Source organism: Gorilla gorilla, chromosome 19, assembly GCF_029281585.2.
Source record: "Gorilla gorilla gorilla isolate KB3781 chromosome 19, NHGRI_mGorGor1-v2.1_pri, whole genome shotgun sequence".
Lineage (NCBI taxonomy): Eukaryota > Metazoa > Chordata > Mammalia > Primates > Hominidae > Gorilla > Gorilla gorilla.
This window is the reverse complement of record NC_073243.2, coordinates 7,459,573-7,468,879: the sequence shown is the minus strand read 5'-3', so window position 1 is coordinate 7,468,879 and position 9,307 is coordinate 7,459,573.

Sequence of the window (9,307 nt, the reverse complement as noted above, 5' to 3'; positions counted from 1 at the left end):
TATAGAGATGGCGGTGTAGATATTTCCATGTTCATACAGATGGCGGTGTAGATATTTCCATGTTCGTACAGATAGCGGTGTAGATATTTCCATGTTCATACAGATAATGGTGTAGATAGTTCCATGTTCATACAGATAGCCTTGTAGATATTCCCATGTTCATACAGTGAGCGGTGTAGATATTTCCATGTTCATACAGATGGCGGTGTAGATATTTACATGTTCATACAGATGGCGGTGTAGATATTTCCATGTTCATTCAGATGGCGGTGTAGATATTTCCATGTCCATAGAGATGGCGGTGTAGATATTTCCATGTTTATGCAGATTGCGGTATAGGTATTTTCATGTTCATACAGATGGCGGTGTAGATATTTCCATGTTTTTAGAGATGGCGGTGTAGATATTTTCACGTTTACACAGATGGCAGTGGAGATATTTCCATGTTTACACAGATAGCGGTGCAGACATTTCCATGTTTACAAAGATAGCGGTGTGGATATTTCCATGTATATGCAGATACAGGTGTAGATATTTCCATGTTCATGCAGATAGCGGTCTAGATATTTCCATGTTCATCCAGATGCCGGTGTAGATATATCCATGTTCATACAGAAGGTGGTGAAGATATTTCCATGTTCATACAGATGGCGGTGTAGATATTTCCATTTTCATACACATGGCGGTGTAGATATTTCCATGTTCATAGAGATGGTGGTGTAGATATTTCCATGTTCATACAAATGGCGGTGTAGATATTTCCATGTTCATAGAGATGGCGGTGTGGATATTTCCATGTTTATACACATAGCAGTGTAGTTATTTCCATGTTTATAGAGATAGCAGTGTAGATATTTCGATTGATATGCAGATAGCTGTGTAGATATTTGCATGTTCATACAGATAGCGGTGTAGATATTTCCATGTTCATACTGATAGCAGTGTAGATATTTCCATGTTCATACAGTTAACGGTGTAGATATTTCCATGTTCATACAGATGGCGGTGTAGATATTTCCATGTTCATACAGATGGCGGTGTAGATATTTACATGTTCAAACAGATGGCGTTGTAGATATTTCCATGTTCGTACGGATGGCAGTGTAGATATTTCCATGTTCATACAGGTGGCGGTGTAGATATTCCCATCTTTTTACAGATAGCTGTGTAGTTATTTCCATGTTAATAGAGATAGCAGTGTAGATATTTCCATTGATATTCAGATAGCTGTGTAGATATTTGCATGTACATATAGATAGCGGTGTAGATATTTCCATGTTCATACAGATAGCGGTGTAGATATTTCCATGTTCATACACATAGCGGTGTAGATATTTCCATGTTCATACAGATTGCGGTGTAGATATTTCCATGTTCATACAGATAACGGTGTAGATTTTTCCATGTTCATACAGATAGCGGTGTAGATATTTCCATGTTCATACAGTTAGCGGTTACGATATTTCCATGTTCATACAGATGGCGGTGTAGATATTTACGTGTTCATACAGATGGCATTGTAGATATTTCCATGTTCGTACAGATGGCGGTGTAGATATTTCCATGTTCAAAGAGATGACGGTGTAGATATTTCCATGTTTATGCAGATAGCGGTATAGATATTTCCATGTTTATACAGATGGTGGTGTAGATATTTCCATGTTTATAGAGATGGTGGTCTAGAAATTTCCATGTTTATAGAGATAGTGGTGTAGTTATTTCCAAGTTTATAGAGACGGCGTTGTAGATATTTCCATGTTTATACAGATACCGGTGTAGATATTTCCATGTTTATAGAGATAGTGGTGTAGATAATTTCAATTTTATACAGATAGCAGTGTAGATATTTCCAAGTTCATACAGATAGCGGTGTAGATATTTCCACGTTTATAGAGATGGCGGTGTAGATATTTCCATGTTCATACAGATGGCGGTGTAGATATTTCCATGTTTGTACAGATAGCTGTGTAGTTATTCCATTTTTATGGAGATTGCAGTGTAGATATTTCCATTGATATACAGATAGCTGTGTAGATATTTACATGTTCATACACATGGCAGTGTAGATATTTCCATGTTCATACGGATGGCAGTGTAGATATTTCCATGTTCGTACAGGTGGCGGTGTAGATATTTCCATGTTTATACAGATAGCAGTGTAGTTATTTCCATTTTTATAGAGATAGCAATGTAGATATTTCCATTGATATACATATAGCTGTGTAGATATTTGCATGTTCATACTGATAGCGGTGTAGATATTTCCATGTTCGTACAGATAGCGGTGTAGATATTTCCATGTTCATACAGATAGCGGTGTAGATATTTCCATGTTCATACAGATGGCGGTGTAGATATTTACATGTTCATACAGGTGGCGGTGTAGTTATTTCCATGTTTATACAGATTGCAGTGTAGTTATTTCCATGTTTATAGAGATAGCAGTGTAGATATTTCCATTGATATACAGATAGCTGTGTAGATATTTGCATGTTCATACAGATAGCGGTGTAGATATTTCCATGTTCGTACAGATAGCGGTGTAGATATTTCCATGTTCATACAGAGAGCGGTGTAGATATTTCCATGTTCATACAGATAACGGTGTAGATCATTCCATGTACATACAGATAGCCTTGTAGATATTTCCATGTTCATACAGTTAGCGGTGTAGATATTTCCATGTTCATGCAGATGGCGGTGCAGATATTTACATTTTCATACAGATGGCGGTGTAGATATTTCCTTGTTCGTACAGATGGCGGTGTAGATATTTCCATATCCATAGGGATGGCGGTGTAGAAATTTCCATCTTTATGCAGACAGCGGTATAGGTATTTCCATGTTCATACAGATGGCGGTGTAGATATTTCCATGTTTTTAGAGATGGTGGTGTAGATATTTTCACGTTTACACAGATGGCGGTGGAGATATTTCCATGTTTACACAGATAGCGGTGCAGACACTTCCATGTTTACAGAGATAGCGGTGTGGATATTTCCATGTTTATGCAGATAGCGGTGTAGATATTTCCATGTTTATACAGATAGCGGTGCGGATATTTCCATATTTATACAGATAGTTGGGGAGATATTTCCATGTTTATACAGATAGCGGTATAGATATTTCCATCTTAATACAGATGGCGGTGTAGATGTGTCCATCTTCGTACAGATGGCGGTGTAGATATTTCCATGTTCATACAGATGGCGGTGTAGATATTTCGAAGTTTATAGAGATAGCGCTGTAGTTATTTCCATATTTATAGAGAAATCTCTGAAGATATTTCCATGTATATGCAGATAGCTGTGTAGATATTTCCATGTTCATGCAGATAGAGGTGTAGATATTTCCATGTTCATCCAGATGCCAGTGTAGATATATCCATGTTCATACAGATGGCGGTGAAGATATTTCCATGTTCATACAGATGGCGGTGTAGATATTTCCATGTTCATACACATGGCGGTGTAGATATTTCCATGTTCATAGAGATGGCGGTGTAGTTAGTTCCATGTTCATACAAATGGCGGAGTAGATATTTCCATGTTCATAGAGATGGCGGTGTAGGTATTTCATTGTTTGTACAGATAGCAGTGTAGTTATTTCCATGTTTATAGAGATAGCAGTGTAGATATTTCCATTGATATACAGATAGCTGTGTAGATATTTGCATGTTCTTGCAGATAGCGGTGTAGATATTTCCATTGATAGACAGATATCAGTGTAGATATTTGCATGTTCATACAGATAGCGGTGTAGATATTTCCATGTTCATACTGATAGCGGTGTAGATACTTCAAAGTTCATACAGTTAACGGTGTAGATATTTCCATGTTCATACAGATGGCGGTGTAGACATTTCCATGTTCATACCGATGGCGGTGTAGATATTTACATGTTCAAACAGATGGCGGTGTAGATATTTCATTTTCGTACGGATGGCAGTGTAGATATTTCCATGTTCATACAGGTGGCGGTGTAGATATTCCCATGTTTTTACAGATAGCTGTGTAGTTATTTCCAAGTTTATAGAGATAGCAGTGTAGATATTTGCATGTTCATACAGATAGCGGTGTAGATATTTGCATTTTCATACAGAGAGCGGTGTAGATATTTCCATGTTCATTCAGATAGCGGTGTAGATATTTCCATGTTCATACACATAGCGGTGTAGATATTTCCATGTTCATAGAGATAACGGTGTAGATATTTCCATGTTCATACAGATAGCGGTGTAGAAATTTCCATGTTCACACAGATAGCGGTGTAGGTATTTCCATGTTCATACAGTTAGCGCTGTAGATATTTCCATGGTCATGCAGATAGCGGTGTAGATATTTCCATGTTCATCCAGATGCCGTTGTAGATATATCCATGTTCATACAGATGGCGTTGAAGATATTTCCATGTTCATACAGATGGCGGTGTAGATATTTCCATGTTCATACTAATGGCGGTGTAGATATTTCCGTGTTCATACAAATGGCGGTGTAGATATTTCCATGTTCATAGAGATGGCGGTGTAGATATTTCCATGTTTATACAGATAGCAATGTAGATATTTCCATGTTTCTAGAGATAGCGGTGTAGATATTTCCATTGATATACAGATAGCTGTGTAGATATTTACATGTTCATACAGATGGCGGTGTAGATATTTCCATGTTCATACGGATGTCAGTGTAGATATTTCCGTGTTAGTACAGGTGGCTGTGTAGATATTTCCAAGTTCATACAGATAGCGGTGTAGATATTTGCACGTTTATAGAGATGGCGGTGTAGATATTTCCATGATCATACAGATGGCGGTGTAGATATTTCCATGTTTTACAGATAGCGGTGTAGATATTTCCGTGTTCATACAGATAGCGGTGTAGATATTTCCATGTTCATACAGTAAGCGGTGTAGATATTTCCAAGTTCATACAGATGGCGGTGTAGGTATTTACATGTTCATTCAGATGGCGGTGTAGATATTTCCATGTTTGTACGGATGGCAGTGTAGTTATTTCTATGTTCATACACGTCACGGTGTAGATATTTCTATGTTCATACAGATAGCAGAGTAGTTATTTCCATGTTCATAGAGAGAGCAGTGTAGATATTTCCATTGATATACAGATAGCTGTGTAGATACTTACATGTTCATACAGATGGCGGTGTAGATATTTCCATGTTCGTACGGATGGCAGTGTAGATATTTCCATGTTCGTACAGGTTGCGGTGTAGATATTTCCATGTTTATACAGATAGCAGTGTAGTTATTTCCATGTTTATAGAGATAGCAATGTAGATATTTCCATTGATATACATATAGCTGTGTAGATGTTTGCATGTTCATACTGATAGCGGTGTAGATATTTCCATGTTCGTACAGATAGCGGTGTAGATATTTCCATGTTCATACAGATAGCGGTGTAGATATTTCCATGTTCATACAGATAACGGTGTAGATATTTCCATGTTCATACAGATAGCGGTGTAGATATTTCCATGTTCATAGAGTTAGCGGTGTAGATATTTCCATGTTCATACAGATGGCGGTGTAGATATTTACATGTTCATACAGATGGCGGTGTAGATATTTCCATGTTCGTAGAGATGGCGGTGTAGATATTTCCATGTTCATTGAGATGGCGGTGTAGATATTTTCATGTTTATGCAGATAGCGGTATAGATATTTCCATGTTTATACAGATGGTGGTGTAGATATTTCCATGTTTATAGAGATGGCGGTCTAGATATTTCCATGTTTATAGAGATACTGGTGTAGTTATTTCCAAGTTTATAGAGACAGCATTGTAGATATTTCCATGTTTATACAGATAGCGGTGAAGATATTTCCATGTTTATACAGATAGCGGTGTAGACATTTCCATGTTTATAGAGATAGTGGTGTAGATAATTTCAATTTTATACAGATAGCAGTGTAGATATTTCCAGGTTCATACAGATAGCGGTGTAGATATTTCCACGTTTATAGAGATGGCGGTGTAGATATTTCCATGTTCATACAGATGGCGGTGTACATATTTCCATGTTTTTAGAGATGGCGGTGTAGATATTTTCATGTTGACACAGATGGCGGTGGAGATATTTCCATGTTTACACAGATAGCAGTGTAGACATTTCCATGTTTACACAGATAGCGGTGTGGATATTTCCATGTTTATGCAGATAGCGGTGTAGATATTTCCATGTTTATACAGATAGCGGTGCGGATATTTCCATGTTTATACAGATAGTTGGGCAGATATTTCCATGTTTATACAGATAGCGGTGTAGATATTTCAGTCTTAATATAGATGGCGGTGTAGATATGTCCATGTTCGTACAGATGGCAGTGTAGATATTTCCATGTTCATACAGATGGCGGTATAGATATTTCGAAGTTTATAGAGATAGCGCTGTAGTTATTTCCATATTTAAAGAGAAATCTCTGTAGATATTTCCATGTATATGCAGATAGCTGTGTAGATATTTCCATGTTCATGCAGATAGCGGTGTATATATTTCCATGTTCATCCAGATGGCGGTGTAGATATATCCATGTTCATACAGATGGCGGTGAACATATTTCCATGTTCATACAGATGGCGGTGTAGATATTTCCATGTTCATACACATGGCAGTGTAGCTATTTCCATGTTCGTAGAGATGGTGGTGTAGATATTTCCATGTTCATACAGATGGCGGTGTAGATATTTCCATGTTCATAGAGATGGCGGTGTAGATATTTCCATGTTTGTACAGATAGCAGTGTAGTTATTTCCATGTTTATAGAGATAGCAGTGTAGATATTTCCATTGATATACAGATAGCTGTGTAGATATTTGCATGTTCTTGCAGATAGCGGTGTAGATATTTCCATTGATAGACAGATAGCAGTGTAGATATTTGCATGTTCATACAGATAGCGGTGTAGATATTTCCATGTTCATACTGATAGCGGTGTAGATACTTCAATGTTCTTACAGTTAACGGTGTAGATATTTCCATGTTCATACAGATGGCGGTGTAGACATTTCCATGTTCATACCGATGGCGGTGTAGATATTTACATGTTCAAACAGATGGCGGTGTAGATATTTCATTTTCGTACGGATGGCAGTGTAGATATTTCCATGTTCATACAGGTGGCGGTGTAGATATTCCCATGTTTTTACAGATAGCTGTGTAGTTATTTCCAAGTTTATAGAGATAGCAGTGTAGATATTTGCATGTTCATACAGATAGCGGTGTAGATATTTGCATGTTCATACAGAGAGCGGTGTAGATATTTCCATGTTCATTCAGATAGCGGTGTAGATATTTCCATGTTCATACACATAGCGGTGTAGATATTTCCATGTTCATAGAGATAACGGTGTAGATATTTCCATGTTCATACAGATAGCGGTGTAGAAATTTCCATGTTCACACAGATAGCGGTGTAGGTATTTCCATGTTCATACAGTTAGCGGTGAAGATATTTCCATGTTCATACAGATGGCCGTGTAGATATTTACATGTTCATACAGATAGCGGTGTAGATATTTCCATGTTCGTTGAGATGGCGGTGTAGATATTTCCATGCTCATTGAGATGGCGGTGTAGATATTTTCAAGTTTATGCAGATAGCGGTATAGATATTTCCATGTTTATACAGATGGTGGTGTAGATATTTCCATGTTTATAGAGATGACGGTCTAGATATTTCCATGTTTATAGAGATACTGGTGTAGTTAATTCCAAGTTTATAGAGACAGCATTGTAGATATTTCCATGTTTATACCGATAGCGGTGAAGGTATTTCCATGTTTATACAGATAGCAGTGTAGATATTTCCATGTTTATACAGATAGCGGTGTAGATATTTCCATGTTTATAGAGATAGTGGTGTAGATAATTTCAATTTTATACAGATAGCAGTGTAGATATTTCCATGTTTATAGAGATAGTGGTGTAGATAATTTCAATTTTATACATATAGCAGTGTAGATATTTCCAAGTTCATACAGATAGCGGTGTAGATATTTGCACGTTTATAGAGATGGCGGTGTAGATATTTCCATGATCATACAGATGGCGGTGTAGATATTTCCATGTTTTACAGATAGCGGTGTAGATATTTCCGTGTTCATACAGATAGCGGTGTAGATATTTCCATGTTCATACAGTAAGCGGTGTAGATATTTCCAAGTTCATACAGATGGCGGTGTAGGTATTTACATGTTCATTCAGATGGCGGTGTAGATATTTCCATGTTTGTACGGATGGCAGTGTAGTTATTTCTATGTTCATACACGTCACGGTGTAGATATTTCTATGTTCATACAGATAGCAGTGTAGTTATTTCCATGTTCATAGAGAGAGCAGTGTAGATATTTCCATTGATATACAGATAGCTGTGTAGATACTTACATGTTCATACAGATGGCGGTGTAGATATTTCCATGTTCGTACGGATGGCAGTGTAGATATTTCCATGTTCGTACAGGTTGCGGTGTAGATATTTCCATGTTTATACAGATAGCAGTGTAGTTATTTCCATGTTTATAGAGATAGCAATGTAGATATTTCCATTGATATACATATAGCTGTATACATATTTGCATGTTCATACTGATAGCGGTGTAGATATTTCCATGTTCGCACAGATAGCGGTGTAGATATTTCCATGTTCATACAGATAGAGGTGTAGATATTTCCATGTTCAAACAGATAACGGTTTAGATATTTCCATGTTCATACAGATAGCGGTGTAGATATTTCCATGTTCATACAGTTAGCGGTGAAGATATTTCCATGTTCATACAGATGGCCGTGTAGATATTTACATGTTCATACAGATAGCGGTGTAGATATTTCCATGTTCGTAGAGATGGCGGTGTAGATATTTCCATGTTCATTGAGATGGCGTTGTAGATATTTTCATGTTTATGCAGATAGCGGTATAGATATTTCCATGTTTATACAGATGGTGGTGTAGATATTTCCATGTTTATAGAGATGGCGGTCTAGATATTTCCATGTTTATAGAGATAGTGGTGTAGTTAATTCCAAGTTTATAGAGACAGCATTGTAGATATTTCCATGTTTATACCGATAGCGGTGAAGGTATTTCCATGTTTATACAGATAGCAGTGTAGATATTTCCATGTTTATACAGATAGCGGTGTAGATATTTCCATGTTTATAGAGATAGTGGTGTAGATAATTTCAATTTTATACAGATAGCAGTGTAGATATTTCCAAGTTCATACAGATAGCGGTGTAGATATTTGCACGTTTATAGAGATGGCGGTGTAGATATTTCCATGAT